Source organism: Schistocerca americana, unplaced genomic scaffold (assembly GCF_021461395.2).
Source record: "Schistocerca americana isolate TAMUIC-IGC-003095 unplaced genomic scaffold, iqSchAmer2.1 HiC_scaffold_133, whole genome shotgun sequence".
In the NCBI taxonomy this organism is placed as follows: domain Eukaryota; kingdom Metazoa; phylum Arthropoda; class Insecta; order Orthoptera; family Acrididae; genus Schistocerca; species Schistocerca americana.
In genome coordinates this window covers 218,881-231,822 of record NW_025725405.1, presented here as the reverse complement: position 1 = coordinate 231,822, position 12,942 = coordinate 218,881, and the positions used below count along the sequence as shown (strand labels likewise).

Sequence of the window (12,942 nt, the reverse complement as noted above, 5' to 3'; positions counted from 1 at the left end):
AAGCACTACAGCATTCACTCGGCAATGGCCATAATATCTTGAATACACTGGTTAGAGAAAATGAAAGAAAATGTCCGATTGCCGATGCGTAACAACTTTGGCCCTTGTCAGTACTTGGGCGGGTGAGCGCATGGGAACACAGGGCAGTATTGGCAGTTTTACTTCCTATTTTTGTTTCTCCTTTGTTTTCGGAGCTACAGCCCGATTCGGCCAGGGAGACGCCACCGTGAAATGAAGGGGGCGTGCTGTGTGTCCATCGCCTCGCCTCGCCTCTCCTTACCTCTCTCAGTCGTTTCTCGTGCTTGTCGTTTTGATATAGGCCGATTTGAGAGCGTCAGCTCTCGCGTCAGCTGAGCAAAGTCGAGACAAGTCGAGACACACTAAGGGCTGGTATGCAGCGAGTAAGAGGGCGAAAAAACAATAGTTTAAGAGCGCGTGGCAAAAGTACTCATACGCGAAATTAAAAGCCTGCTGCGGTGGCCGGGAATCGAACCCGGATCAACTGCTTGGAAGGCAACTATGCTGACCATTACACCACCACCGCACAAGCGAGCGCCCCGCCACCGCGCTGAGTCGGCTTCCCGCCTGTCGGCAGCGGCCGAAGGTGATCGTACCCGGCAGGCGCATTTCGAGGCAGGCTAGGGGAGCACATCCAGACGCATTCGGACAGCGTATCCGCGCACATTTCGCATCCTTTGGCAAGAGTCGGCGCCGGCGGCGCAAGAGTACGCAGAGGACCGCGTTCTGGCGGCATCTTTAAGCAGTGCAGTGCAGGATTCAGCGTCTGCAGCATCTTCTCCACAGAATGCTACGGCGCTTGACGGCAGTCCCACTTTCCCTTGAGACATCTGCTCGGGAAGCAGCGTGAAGGTACCGCTGGCCCGAGCATCGGTGGTTCAGTGGTAGAATGCTCGCCTGCCACGCGGGCGGCCCGGGTTCGATTCCCGGCCGATGCATCATTTTGTTTTTTCTCCGGTAGGGGTGCTGCGTGTCTTTCGCACTCGAACTGCGTGAGCCATGAGAATGAACCGCGGGATTCCGTGTGGAAAGAACCAATCATGCAGCGCGGACGACTGCTCGTTTGGACTCCTGCGTGCTATTGTACATACTGGCGTCGGCCTAGCATCGCAAGTTGCCTGCCGCGCCGTGAATGCACGTGTAGCAACAGAAAAAATGAGCCAGGGAGTGCAGACTCTCTACCACTTGTATTCGGTACTTACCAAGATTCCAGAAGGTCTAACGATCGCCTGCCTCGGTAGCGCAGTAGGCAGCGCGTAAGTCTCATAATCTTAAGGTCGTGAGTTCGATCCTCACCCGGGGCATCTAATTTTCTGTGACTGAAGGTGGTGCTGTTGCTAGGGCGCCAACTTATTTCTTGTTTGTTATCCGCAACGTTTCAACGCTTCAGCGGGAAAATGTTTACTTCCTGTTATTGCTACATACAGCTTCCCTATTCCTCTTCTCCCAGCAGAGCATGAAGCCAAAAGCATTGCTCTGCGACGTTTGAGGTGCGCGCCTTGCCAGTCAGTATGTGCAAAGATGCTCGCAAAGAGAGCGACAATGCGACAAGCGACCGTACGAACGGTCGAATGAAACGGCCGCATCCGGTGTGGTCTAGTGGCTAGGATACCTGGCTTTCACCCAGGAGGCCCGGGTTCGATTCCCGGTACCGGAACGGAATTTTTTCCACACGAATCGTGACAAGTTTGAGCTGTCCGAGCGGCCGTTTCCCGTCCTGCTCGCAATATAGCTACTGTTTCGTGACCGTCAGCAGAATATAGACTAGGGAAGCAGACACACGACGACCATAGGAATGGTGTATGGCTTCATGCCACCTGATTCCAGCGTAGGGCTGAGCAACTGCATCTGCCGAGGCCCGTTAGCTCAGTTGGTTAGAGCGTCGTGCTAATAACGCGAAGGTCGTGGGTTCGATCCCCCCACGGGCCACTTCTCTTTTACTACTGCGAAAAGGCAGCGCCGATTTCAGCTGGCGAGTGTGATGACCAAATGATCATCACCCTGCGTGGAAGTTGACAGAGGATCCGAACCCGACTCGTCGGGAAGCACTACAGCATTCACTCGGCAATGGCCATAATATCTTGAATACACTGGTTAGAGAAAATGAAAGAAAGTGTCCGATTGCCGATGCGTAACAACTTTGGCCCTTGTCAGTACTTGGGCGGGTGAGCGCATGGGAACACAGGGCAGTATTGGCAGTTTTACTTCCTATTTTTGTTTCTCCTTTGTTTTCGGAGCTACAGCCCGATTCGGCCAGGGAGACGCCACCGTGAAATGAAGGGGGCGTGCTGTGTGTCCATCGCCTCGCCTCGCCTCTCCTTACCTCTCTCAGTCGTTTCTCGTGCTTGTCGTTTTGATATAGGCCGATTTGAGAGCGTCAGCTCTCGCGTCAGCTGAGCAAAGTCGAGACAAGTCGAGACACACTAAGGGCTGGTATGCAGCGAGTAAGAGGGCGAAAAAACAATAGTTTAAGAGCGCGTGGCAAAAGTACTCATACGCGAAATTAAAAGCCTGCTGCGGTGGCCGGGAATCGAACCCGGATCAACTGCTTGGAAGGCAACTATGCTGACCATTACACCACCACCGCACAAGCGAGCGCCCCGCCACCGCGCTGAGTCGGCTTCCCGCCTGTCGGCAGCGGCCGAAGGTGATCGTACCCGGCAGGCGCATTTCGAGGCAGGCTAGGGGAGCACATCCAGACGCATTCGGACAGCGTATCCGCGCACATTTCGCATCCTTTGGCAAGAGTCGGCGCCGGCGGCGCAAGAGTACGCAGAGGACCGCGTTCTGGCGGCATCTTTAAGCAGTGCAGTGCAGGATTCAGCGTCTGCAGCATCTTCTCCACAGAATGCTACGGCGCTTGACGGCAGTCCCACTTTCCCTTGAGACATCTGCTCGGGAAGCAGCGTGAAGGTACCGCTGGCCCGAGCATCGGTGGTTCAGTGGTAGAATGCTCGCCTGCCACGCGGGCGGCCCGGGTTCGATTCCCGGCCGATGCATCATTTTGTTTTTTCTCCGGTAGGGGTGCTGCGTGTCTTTCGCACTCGAACTGCGTGAGCCATGAGAATGAACCGCGGGATTCCGTGTGGAAAGAACCAATCATGCAGCGCGGACGACTGCTCGTTTGGACTCCTGCGTGCTATTGTACATACTGGCGTCGGCCTAGCATCGCAAGTTGCCTGCCGCGCCGTGAATGCACGTGTAGCAACAGAAAAAATGAGCCAGGGAGTGCAGACTCTCTACCACTTGTATTCGGTACTTACCAAGATTCCAGAAGGTCTAACGATCGCCTGCCTCGGTAGCGCAGTAGGCAGCGCGTAAGTCTCATAATCTTAAGGTCGTGAGTTCGATCCTCACCCGGGGCATCTAATTTTCTGTGACTGAAGGTGGTGCTGTTGCTAGGGCGCCAACTTATTTCTTGTTTGTTATCCGCAACGTTTCAACGCTTCAGCGGGAAAATGTTTACTTCCTGTTATTGCTACATACAGCTTCCCTATTCCTCTTCTCCCAGCAGAGCATGAAGCCAAAAGCATTGCTCTGCGACGTTTGAGGTGCGCGCCTTGCCAGTCAGTATGTGCAAAGATGCTCGCAAAGAGAGCGACAATGCGACAAGCGACCGTACGAACGGTCGAATGAAACGGCCGCATCCGGTGTGGTCTAGTGGCTAGGATACCTGGCTTTCACCCAGGAGGCCCGGGTTCGATTCCCGGTACCGGAACGGAATTTTTTCCACACGAATCGTGACAAGTTTGAGCTGTCCGAGCGGCCGTTTCCCGTCCTGCTCGCAATATAGCTACTGTTTCGTGACCGTCAGCAGAATATAGACTAGGGAAGCAGACACACGACGACCATAGGAATGGTGTATGGCTTCATGCCACCTGATTCCAGCGTAGGGCTGAGCAACTGCATCTGCCGAGGCCCGTTAGCTCAGTTGGTTAGAGCGTCGTGCTAATAACGCGAAGGTCGTGGGTTCGATCCCCCCACGGGCCACTTCTCTTTTACTACTGCGAAAAGGCAGCGCCGATTTCAGCTGGCGAGTGTGATGACCAAATGATCATCACCCTGCGTGGAAGTTGACAGAGGATCCGAACCCGACTCGTCGGGAAGCACTACAGCATTCACTCGGCAATGGCCATAATATCTTGAATACACTGGTTAGAGAAAATGAAAGAAAATGTCCGATTGCCGATGCGTAACAACTTTGGCCCTTGTCAGTACTTGGGCGGGTGAGCGCATGGGAACACAGGGCAGTATTGGCAGTTTTACTTCCTATTTTTGTTTCTCCTTTGTTTTCGGAGCTACAGCCCGATTCGGCCAGGGAGACGCCACCGTGAAATGAAGGGGGCGTGCTGTGTGTCCATCGCCTCGCCTCGCCTCTCCTTACCTCTCTCAGTCGTTTCTCGTGCTTGTCGTTTTGATATAGGCCGATTTGAGAGCGTCAGCTCTCGCGTCAGCTGAGCAAAGTCGAGACAAGTCGAGACACACTAAGGGCTGGTATGCAGCGAGTAAGAGGGCGAAAAAACAATAGTTTAAGAGCGCGTGGCAAAAGTACTCATACGCGAAATTAAAAGCCTGCTGCGGTGGCCGGGAATCGAACCCGGATCAACTGCTTGGAAGGCAACTATGCTGACCATTACACCACCACCGCACAAGCGAGCGCCCCGCCACCGCGCTGAGTCGGCTTCCCGCCTGTCGGCAGCGGCCGAAGGTGATCGTACCCGGCAGGCGCATTTCGAGGCAGGCTAGGGGAGCACATCCAGACGCATTCGGACAGCGTATCCGCGCACATTTCGCATCCTTTGGCAAGAGTCGGCGCCGGCGGCGCAAGAGTACGCAGAGGACCGCGTTCTGGCGGCATCTTTAAGCAGTGCAGTGCAGGATTCAGCGTCTGCAGCATCTTCTCCACAGAATGCTACGGCGCTTGACGGCAGTCCCACTTTCCCTTGAGACATCTGCTCGGGAAGCAGCGTGAAGGTACCGCTGGCCCGAGCATCGGTGGTTCAGTGGTAGAATGCTCGCCTGCCACGCGGGCGGCCCGGGTTCGATTCCCGGCCGATGCATCATTTTGTTTTTTCTCCGGTAGGGGTGCTGCGTGTCTTTCGCACTCGAACTGCGTGAGCCATGAGAATGAACCGCGGGATTCCGTGTGGAAAGAACCAATCATGCAGCGCGGACGACTGCTCGTTTGGACTCCTGCGTGCTATTGTACATACTGGCGTCGGCCTAGCATCGCAAGTTGCCTGCCGCGCCGTGAATGCACGTGTAGCAACAGAAAAAATGAGCCAGGGAGTGCAGACTCTCTACCACTTGTATTCGGTACTTACCAAGATTCCAGAAGGTCTAACGATCGCCTGCCTCGGTAGCGCAGTAGGCAGCGCGTAAGTCTCATAATCTTAAGGTCGTGAGTTCGATCCTCACCCGGGGCATCTAATTTTCTGTGACTGAAGGTGGTGCTGTTGCTAGGGCGCCAACTTATTTCTTGTTTGTTATCCGCAACGTTTCAACGCTTCAGCGGGAAAATGTTTACTTCCTGTTATTGCTACATACAGCTTCCCTATTCCTCTTCTCCCAGCAGAGCATGAAGCCAAAAGCATTGCTCTGCGACGTTTGAGGTGCGCGCCTTGCCAGTCAGTATGTGCAAAGATGCTCGCAAAGAGAGCGACAATGCGACAAGCGACCGTACGAACGGTCGAATGAAACGGCCGCATCCGGTGTGGTCTAGTGGCTAGGATACCTGGCTTTCACCCAGGAGGCCCGGGTTCGATTCCCGGTACCGGAACGGAATTTTTTCCACACGAATCGTGACAAGTTTGAGCTGTCCGAGCGGCCGTTTCCCGTCCTGCTCGCAATATAGCTACTGTTTCGTGACCGTCAGCAGAATATAGACTAGGGAAGCAGACACACGACGACCATAGGAATGGTGTATGGCTTCATGCCACCTGATTCCAGCGTAGGGCTGAGCAACTGCATCTGCCGAGGCCCGTTAGCTCAGTTGGTTAGAGCGTCGTGCTAATAACGCGAAGGTCGTGGGTTCGATCCCCCCACGGGCCACTTCTCTTTTACTACTGCGAAAAGGCAGCGCCGATTTCAGCTGGCGAGTGTGATGACCAAATGATCATCACCCTGCGTGGAAGTTGACAGAGGATCCGAACCCGACTCGTCGGGAAGCACTACAGCATTCACTCGGCAATGGCCATAATATCTTGAATACACTGGTTAGAGAAAATGAAAGAAAATGTCCGATTGCCGATGCGTAACAACTTTGGCCCTTGTCAGTACTTGGGCGGGTGAGCGCATGGGAACACAGGGCAGTATTGGCAGTTTTACTTCCTATTTTTGTTTCTCCTTTGTTTTCGGAGCTACAGCCCGATTCGGCCAGGGAGACGCCACCGTGAAATGAAGGGGGCGTGCTGTGTGTCCATCGCCTCGCCTCGCCTCTCCTTACCTCTCTCAGTCGTTTCTCGTGCTTGTCGTTTTGATATAGGCCGATTTGAGAGCGTCAGCTCTCGCGTCAGCTGAGCAAAGTCGAGACAAGTCGAGACACACTAAGGGCTGGTATGCAGCGAGTAAGAGGGCGAAAAAACAATAGTTTAAGAGCGCGTGGCAAAAGTACTCATACGCGAAATTAAAAGCCTGCTGCGGTGGCCGGGAATCGAACCCGGATCAACTGCTTGGAAGGCAACTATGCTGACCATTACACCACCACCGCACAAGCGAGCGCCCCGCCACCGCGCTGAGTCGGCTTCCCGCCTGTCGGCAGCGGCCGAAGGTGATCGTACCCGGCAGGCGCATTTCGAGGCAGGCTAGGGGAGCACATCCAGACGCATTCGGACAGCGTATCCGCGCACATTTCGCATCCTTTGGCAAGAGTCGGCGCCGGCGGCGCAAGAGTACGCAGAGGACCGCGTTCTGGCGGCATCTTTAAGCAGTGCAGTGCAGGATTCAGCGTCTGCAGCATCTTCTCCACAGAATGCTACGGCGCTTGACGGCAGTCCCACTTTCCCTTGAGACATCTGCTCGGGAAGCAGCGTGAAGGTACCGCTGGCCCGAGCATCGGTGGTTCAGTGGTAGAATGCTCGCCTGCCACGCGGGCGGCCCGGGTTCGATTCCCGGCCGATGCATCATTTTGTTTTTTCTCCGGTAGGGGTGCTGCGTGTCTTTCGCACTCGAACTGCGTGAGCCATGAGAATGAACCGCGGGATTCCGTGTGGAAAGAACCAATCATGCAGCGCGGACGACTGCTCGTTTGGACTCCTGCGTGCTATTGTACATACTGGCGTCGGCCTAGCATCGCAAGTTGCCTGCCGCGCCGTGAATGCACGTGTAGCAACAGAAAAAATGAGCCAGGGAGTGCAGACTCTCTACCACTTGTATTCGGTACTTACCAAGATTCCAGAAGGTCTAACGATCGCCTGCCTCGGTAGCGCAGTAGGCAGCGCGTAAGTCTCATAATCTTAAGGTCGTGAGTTCGATCCTCACCCGGGGCATCTAATTTTCTGTGACTGAAGGTGGTGCTGTTGCTAGGGCGCCAACTTATTTCTTGTTTGTTATCCGCAACGTTTCAACGCTTCAGCGGGAAAATGTTTACTTCCTGTTATTGCTACATACAGCTTCCCTATTCCTCTTCTCCCAGCAGAGCATGAAGCCAAAAGCATTGCTCTGCGACGTTTGAGGTGCGCGCCTTGCCAGTCAGTATGTGCAAAGATGCTCGCAAAGAGAGCGACAATGCGACAAGCGACCGTACGAACGGTCGAATGAAACGGCCGCATCCGGTGTGGTCTAGTGGCTAGGATACCTGGCTTTCACCCAGGAGGCCCGGGTTCGATTCCCGGTACCGGAACGGAATTTTTTCCACACGAATCGTGACAAGTTTGAGCTGTCCGAGCGGCCGTTTCCCGTCCTGCTCGCAATATAGCTACTGTTTCGTGACCGTCAGCAGAATATAGACTAGGGAAGCAGACACACGACGACCATAGGAATGGTGTATGGCTTCATGCCACCTGATTCCAGCGTAGGGCTGAGCAACTGCATCTGCCGAGGCCCGTTAGCTCAGTTGGTTAGAGCGTCGTGCTAATAACGCGAAGGTCGTGGGTTCGATCCCCCCACGGGCCACTTCTCTTTTACTACTGCGAAAAGGCAGCGCCGATTTCAGCTGGCGAGTGTGATGACCAAATGATCATCACCCTGCGTGGAAGTTGACAGAGGATCCGAACCCGACTCGTCGGGAAGCACTACAGCATTCACTCGGCAATGGCCATAATATCTTGAATACACTGGTTAGAGAAAATGAAAGAAAGTGTCCGATTGCCGATGCGTAACAACTTTGGCCCTTGTCAGTACTTGGGCGGGTGAGCGCATGGGAACACAGGGCAGTATTGGCAGTTTTACTTCCTATTTTTGTTTCTCCTTTGTTTTCGGAGCTACAGCCCGATTCGGCCAGGGAGACGCCACCGTGAAATGAAGGGGGCGTGCTGTGTGTCCATCGCCTCGCCTCGCCTCTCCTTACCTCTCTCAGTCGTTTCTCGTGCTTGTCGTTTTGATATAGGCCGATTTGAGAGCGTCAGCTCTCGCGTCAGCTGAGCAAAGTCGAGACAAGTCGAGACACACTAAGGGCTGGTATGCAGCGAGTAAGAGGGCGAAAAAACAATAGTTTAAGAGCGCGTGGCAAAAGTACTCATACGCGAAATTAAAAGCCTGCTGCGGTGGCCGGGAATCGAACCCGGATCAACTGCTTGGAAGGCAACTATGCTGACCATTACACCACCACCGCACAAGCGAGCGCCCCGCCACCGCGCTGAGTCGGCTTCCCGCCTGTCGGCAGCGGCCGAAGGTGATCGTACCCGGCAGGCGCATTTCGAGGCAGGCTAGGGGAGCACATCCAGACGCATTCGGACAGCGTATCCGCGCACATTTCGCATCCTTTGGCAAGAGTCGGCGCCGGCGGCGCAAGAGTACGCAGAGGACCGCGTTCTGGCGGCATCTTTAAGCAGTGCAGTGCAGGATTCAGCGTCTGCAGCATCTTCTCCACAGAATGCTACGGCGCTTGACGGCAGTCCCACTTTCCCTTGAGACATCTGCTCGGGAAGCAGCGTGAAGGTACCGCTGGCCCGAGCATCGGTGGTTCAGTGGTAGAATGCTCGCCTGCCACGCGGGCGGCCCGGGTTCGATTCCCGGCCGATGCATCATTTTGTTTTTTCTCCGGTAGGGGTGCTGCGTGTCTTTCGCACTCGAACTGCGTGAGCCATGAGAATGAACCGCGGGATTCCGTGTGGAAAGAACCAATCATGCAGCGCGGACGACTGCTCGTTTGGACTCCTGCGTGCTATTGTACATACTGGCGTCGGCCTAGCATCGCAAGTTGCCTGCCGCGCCGTGAATGCACGTGTAGCAACAGAAAAAATGAGCCAGGGAGTGCAGACTCTCTACCACTTGTATTCGGTACTTACCAAGATTCCAGAAGGTCTAACGATCGCCTGCCTCGGTAGCGCAGTAGGCAGCGCGTAAGTCTCATAATCTTAAGGTCGTGAGTTCGATCCTCACCCGGGGCATCTAATTTTCTGTGACTGAAGGTGGTGCTGTTGCTAGGGCGCCAACTTATTTCTTGTTTGTTATCCGCAACGTTTCAACGCTTCAGCGGGAAAATGTTTACTTCCTGTTATTGCTACATACAGCTTCCCTATTCCTCTTCTCCCAGCAGAGCATGAAGCCAAAAGCATTGCTCTGCGACGTTTGAGGTGCGCGCCTTGCCAGTCAGTATGTGCAAAGATGCTCGCAAAGAGAGCGACAATGCGACAAGCGACCGTACGAACGGTCGAATGAAACGGCCGCATCCGGTGTGGTCTAGTGGCTAGGATACCTGGCTTTCACCCAGGAGGCCCGGGTTCGATTCCCGGTACCGGAACGGAATTTTTTCCACACGAATCGTGACAAGTTTGAGCTGTCCGAGCGGCCGTTTCCCGTCCTGCTCGCAATATAGCTACTGTTTCGTGACCGTCAGCAGAATATAGACTAGGGAAGCAGACACACGACGACCATAGGAATGGTGTATGGCTTCATGCCACCTGATTCCAGCGTAGGGCTGAGCAACTGCATCTGCCGAGGCCCGTTAGCTCAGTTGGTTAGAGCGTCGTGCTAATAACGCGAAGGTCGTGGGTTCGATCCCCCCACGGGCCACTTCTCTTTTACTACTGCGAAAAGGCAGCGCCGATTTCAGCTGGCGAGTGTGATGACCAAATGATCATCACCCTGCGTGGAAGTTGACAGAGGATCCGAACCCGACTCGTCGGGAAGCACTACAGCATTCACTCGGCAATGGCCATAATATCTTGAATACACTGGTTAGAGAAAATGAAAGAAAATGTCCGATTGCCGATGCGTAACAACTTTGGCCCTTGTCAGTACTTGGGCGGGTGAGCGCATGGGAACACAGGGCAGTATTGGCAGTTTTACTTCCTATTTTTGTTTCTCCTTTGTTTTCGGAGCTACAGCCCGATTCGGCCAGGGAGACGCCACCGTGAAATGAAGGGGGCGTGCTGTGTGTCCATCGCCTCGCCTCGCCTCTCCTTACCTCTCTCAGTCGTTTCTCGTGCTTGTCGTTTTGATATAGGCCGATTTGAGAGCGTCAGCTCTCGCGTCAGCTGAGCAAAGTCGAGACAAGTCGAGACACACTAAGGGCTGGTATGCAGCGAGTAAGAGGGCGAAAAAACAATAGTTTAAGAGCGCGTGGCAAAAGTACTCATACGCGAAATTAAAAGCCTGCTGCGGTGGCCGGGAATCGAACCCGGATCAACTGCTTGGAAGGCAACTATGCTGACCATTACACCACCACCGCACAAGCGAGCGCCCCGCCACCGCGCTGAGTCGGCTTCCCGCCTGTCGGCAGCGGCCGAAGGTGATCGTACCCGGCAGGCGCATTTCGAGGCAGGCTAGGGGAGCACATCCAGACGCATTCGGACAGCGTATCCGCGCACATTTCGCATCCTTTGGCAAGAGTCGGCGCCGGCGGCGCAAGAGTACGCAGAGGACCGCGTTCTGGCGGCATCTTTAAGCAGTGCAGTGCAGGATTCAGCGTCTGCAGCATCTTCTCCACAGAATGCTACGGCGCTTGACGGCAGTCCCACTTTCCCTTGAGACATCTGCTCGGGAAGCAGCGTGAAGGTACCGCTGGCCCGAGCATCGGTGGTTCAGTGGTAGAATGCTCGCCTGCCACGCGGGCGGCCCGGGTTCGATTCCCGGCCGATGCATCATTTTGTTTTTTCTCCGGTAGGGGTGCTGCGTGTCTTTCGCACTCGAACTGCGTGAGCCATGAGAATGAACCGCGGGATTCCGTGTGGAAAGAACCAATCATGCAGCGCGGACGACTGCTCGTTTGGACTCCTGCGTGCTATTGTACATACTGGCGTCGGCCTAGCATCGCAAGTTGCCTGCCGCGCCGTGAATGCACGTGTAGCAACAGAAAAAATGAGCCAGGGAGTGCAGACTCTCTACCACTTGTATTCGGTACTTACCAAGATTCCAGAAGGTCTAACGATCGCCTGCCTCGGTAGCGCAGTAGGCAGCGCGTAAGTCTCATAATCTTAAGGTCGTGAGTTCGATCCTCACCCGGGGCATCTAATTTTCTGTGACTGAAGGTGGTGCTGTTGCTAGGGCGCCAACTTATTTCTTGTTTGTTATCCGCAACGTTTCAACGCTTCAGCGGGAAAATGTTTACTTCCTGTTATTGCTACATACAGCTTCCCTATTCCTCTTCTCCCAGCAGAGCATGAAGCCAAAAGCATTGCTCTGCGACGTTTGAGGTGCGCGCCTTGCCAGTCAGTATGTGCAAAGATGCTCGCAAAGAGAGCGACAATGCGACAAGCGACCGTACGAACGGTCGAATGAAACGGCCGCATCCGGTGTGGTCTAGTGGCTAGGATACCTGGCTTTCACCCAGGAGGCCCGGGTTCGATTCCCGGTACCGGAACGGAATTTTTTCCACACGAATCGTGACAAGTTTGAGCTGTCCGAGCGGCCGTTTCCCGTCCTGCTCGCAATATAGCTACTGTTTCGTGACCGTCAGCAGAATATAGACTAGGGAAGCAGACACACGACGACCATAGGAATGGTGTATGGCTTCATGCCACCTGATTCCAGCGTAGGGCTGAGCAACTACATCTGCCGAGGCCCGTTAGCTCAGTTGGTTAGAGCGTCGTGCTAATAACGCGAAGGTCGTGGGTTCGATCCCCCCACGGGCCACTTCTCTTTTACTACTGCGAAAAGGCAGCGCCGATTTCAGCTGGCGAGTGTGATGACCAAATGATCATCACCCTGCGTGGAAGTTGACAGAGGATCCGAACCCGACTCGTCGGGAAGCACTACAGCATTCACTCGGCAATGGCCATAATATCTTGAATACACTGGTTAGAGAAAATGAAAGAAAATGTCCGATTGCCGATGCGTAACAACTTTGGCCCTTGTCAGTACTTGGGCGGGTGAGCGCATGGGAACACAGGGCAGTATTGGCAGTTTTACTTCCTATTTTTGTTTCTCCTTTGTTTTCGGAGCTACAGCCCGATTCGGCCAGGGAGACGCCACCGTGAAATGAAGGGGGCGTGCTGTGTGTCCATCGCCTCGCCTCGCCTCTCCTTACCTCTCTCAGTCGTTTCTCGTGCTTGTCGTTTTGATATAGGCCGATTTGAGAGCGTCAGCTCTCGCGTCAGCTGAGCAAAGTCGAGACAAGTCGAGACACACTAAGGGCTGGTATGCAGCGAGTAAGAGGGCGAAAAAACAATAGTTTAAGAGCGCGTGGCAAAAGTACTCATACGCGAAATTAAAAGCCTGCTGCGGTGGCCGGGAATCGAACCCGGATCAACTGCTTGGAAGGCAACTATGCTGACCATTACACCACCACCGCACAAGCGAGCGCCCCGCCACCGCGCTGAGTCG

At 54.5% G+C, this 12,942-nt stretch overlaps 31 non-coding genes across 31 annotated transcripts; 24 read left to right on the top strand and 7 right to left on the bottom strand.

Annotated features, from left to right (window-relative positions):
- Positions 1-472: 472 nt before the first annotated feature.
- Positions 473-544, bottom strand: Trnag-ucc. The gene has a single exon. It is a non-coding gene; the product is annotated as a tRNA-Gly (tRNA).
- A 341-nt stretch (positions 545-885) lies between these two features.
- On the top strand, positions 886-956 carry Trnag-gcc. Its single transcript has one exon. It is a non-coding gene; the product is annotated as a tRNA-Gly (tRNA).
- A 293-nt stretch (positions 957-1,249) lies between these two features.
- Trnam-cau lies at positions 1,250-1,322 on the top strand. Its single transcript has one exon. It is a non-coding gene; the product is annotated as a tRNA-Met (tRNA).
- Positions 1,323-1,603: 281 nt separating this feature from the next.
- Trnae-uuc lies at positions 1,604-1,675 on the top strand. Its single transcript has one exon. It is a non-coding gene; the product is annotated as a tRNA-Glu (tRNA).
- Positions 1,676-1,873: 198 nt separating this feature from the next.
- On the top strand, positions 1,874-1,947 carry Trnai-aau. The gene has a single exon. It is a non-coding gene; the product is annotated as a tRNA-Ile (tRNA).
- A 586-nt stretch (positions 1,948-2,533) lies between these two features.
- On the bottom strand, positions 2,534-2,605 carry Trnag-ucc. Its single transcript has one exon. It is a non-coding gene; the product is annotated as a tRNA-Gly (tRNA).
- Positions 2,606-2,946: 341 nt separating this feature from the next.
- Trnag-gcc lies at positions 2,947-3,017 on the top strand. The gene has a single exon. It is a non-coding gene; the product is annotated as a tRNA-Gly (tRNA).
- A 293-nt stretch (positions 3,018-3,310) lies between these two features.
- Positions 3,311-3,383, top strand: Trnam-cau. The gene has a single exon. It is a non-coding gene; the product is annotated as a tRNA-Met (tRNA).
- Positions 3,384-3,664: 281 nt separating this feature from the next.
- Positions 3,665-3,736, top strand: Trnae-uuc. Its single transcript has one exon. It is a non-coding gene; the product is annotated as a tRNA-Glu (tRNA).
- A 198-nt stretch (positions 3,737-3,934) lies between these two features.
- Trnai-aau lies at positions 3,935-4,008 on the top strand. Its single transcript has one exon. It is a non-coding gene; the product is annotated as a tRNA-Ile (tRNA).
- A 586-nt stretch (positions 4,009-4,594) lies between these two features.
- Positions 4,595-4,666, bottom strand: Trnag-ucc. The gene has a single exon. It is a non-coding gene; the product is annotated as a tRNA-Gly (tRNA).
- A 341-nt stretch (positions 4,667-5,007) lies between these two features.
- Positions 5,008-5,078, top strand: Trnag-gcc. The gene has a single exon. It is a non-coding gene; the product is annotated as a tRNA-Gly (tRNA).
- A 293-nt stretch (positions 5,079-5,371) lies between these two features.
- Trnam-cau lies at positions 5,372-5,444 on the top strand. Its single transcript has one exon. It is a non-coding gene; the product is annotated as a tRNA-Met (tRNA).
- Positions 5,445-5,725: 281 nt separating this feature from the next.
- Trnae-uuc lies at positions 5,726-5,797 on the top strand. Its single transcript has one exon. It is a non-coding gene; the product is annotated as a tRNA-Glu (tRNA).
- A 198-nt stretch (positions 5,798-5,995) lies between these two features.
- On the top strand, positions 5,996-6,069 carry Trnai-aau. The gene has a single exon. It is a non-coding gene; the product is annotated as a tRNA-Ile (tRNA).
- Positions 6,070-6,655: 586 nt separating this feature from the next.
- Positions 6,656-6,727, bottom strand: Trnag-ucc. Its single transcript has one exon. It is a non-coding gene; the product is annotated as a tRNA-Gly (tRNA).
- A 341-nt stretch (positions 6,728-7,068) lies between these two features.
- Trnag-gcc lies at positions 7,069-7,139 on the top strand. Its single transcript has one exon. It is a non-coding gene; the product is annotated as a tRNA-Gly (tRNA).
- Positions 7,140-7,432: 293 nt separating this feature from the next.
- Positions 7,433-7,505, top strand: Trnam-cau. Its single transcript has one exon. It is a non-coding gene; the product is annotated as a tRNA-Met (tRNA).
- Positions 7,506-7,786: 281 nt separating this feature from the next.
- Positions 7,787-7,858, top strand: Trnae-uuc. The gene has a single exon. It is a non-coding gene; the product is annotated as a tRNA-Glu (tRNA).
- Positions 7,859-8,056: 198 nt separating this feature from the next.
- Trnai-aau lies at positions 8,057-8,130 on the top strand. The gene has a single exon. It is a non-coding gene; the product is annotated as a tRNA-Ile (tRNA).
- Positions 8,131-8,716: 586 nt separating this feature from the next.
- Trnag-ucc lies at positions 8,717-8,788 on the bottom strand. The gene has a single exon. It is a non-coding gene; the product is annotated as a tRNA-Gly (tRNA).
- Positions 8,789-9,129: 341 nt separating this feature from the next.
- On the top strand, positions 9,130-9,200 carry Trnag-gcc. The gene has a single exon. It is a non-coding gene; the product is annotated as a tRNA-Gly (tRNA).
- Positions 9,201-9,493: 293 nt separating this feature from the next.
- On the top strand, positions 9,494-9,566 carry Trnam-cau. Its single transcript has one exon. It is a non-coding gene; the product is annotated as a tRNA-Met (tRNA).
- A 281-nt stretch (positions 9,567-9,847) lies between these two features.
- On the top strand, positions 9,848-9,919 carry Trnae-uuc. The gene has a single exon. It is a non-coding gene; the product is annotated as a tRNA-Glu (tRNA).
- Positions 9,920-10,117: 198 nt separating this feature from the next.
- Trnai-aau lies at positions 10,118-10,191 on the top strand. The gene has a single exon. It is a non-coding gene; the product is annotated as a tRNA-Ile (tRNA).
- Positions 10,192-10,777: 586 nt separating this feature from the next.
- On the bottom strand, positions 10,778-10,849 carry Trnag-ucc. The gene has a single exon. It is a non-coding gene; the product is annotated as a tRNA-Gly (tRNA).
- A 341-nt stretch (positions 10,850-11,190) lies between these two features.
- On the top strand, positions 11,191-11,261 carry Trnag-gcc. Its single transcript has one exon. It is a non-coding gene; the product is annotated as a tRNA-Gly (tRNA).
- Positions 11,262-11,554: 293 nt separating this feature from the next.
- On the top strand, positions 11,555-11,627 carry Trnam-cau. Its single transcript has one exon. It is a non-coding gene; the product is annotated as a tRNA-Met (tRNA).
- Positions 11,628-11,908: 281 nt separating this feature from the next.
- On the top strand, positions 11,909-11,980 carry Trnae-uuc. The gene has a single exon. It is a non-coding gene; the product is annotated as a tRNA-Glu (tRNA).
- A 198-nt stretch (positions 11,981-12,178) lies between these two features.
- Trnai-aau lies at positions 12,179-12,252 on the top strand. The gene has a single exon. It is a non-coding gene; the product is annotated as a tRNA-Ile (tRNA).
- Positions 12,253-12,838: 586 nt separating this feature from the next.
- On the bottom strand, positions 12,839-12,910 carry Trnag-ucc. Its single transcript has one exon. It is a non-coding gene; the product is annotated as a tRNA-Gly (tRNA).
- Positions 12,911-12,942: the final 32 nt, after the last annotated feature.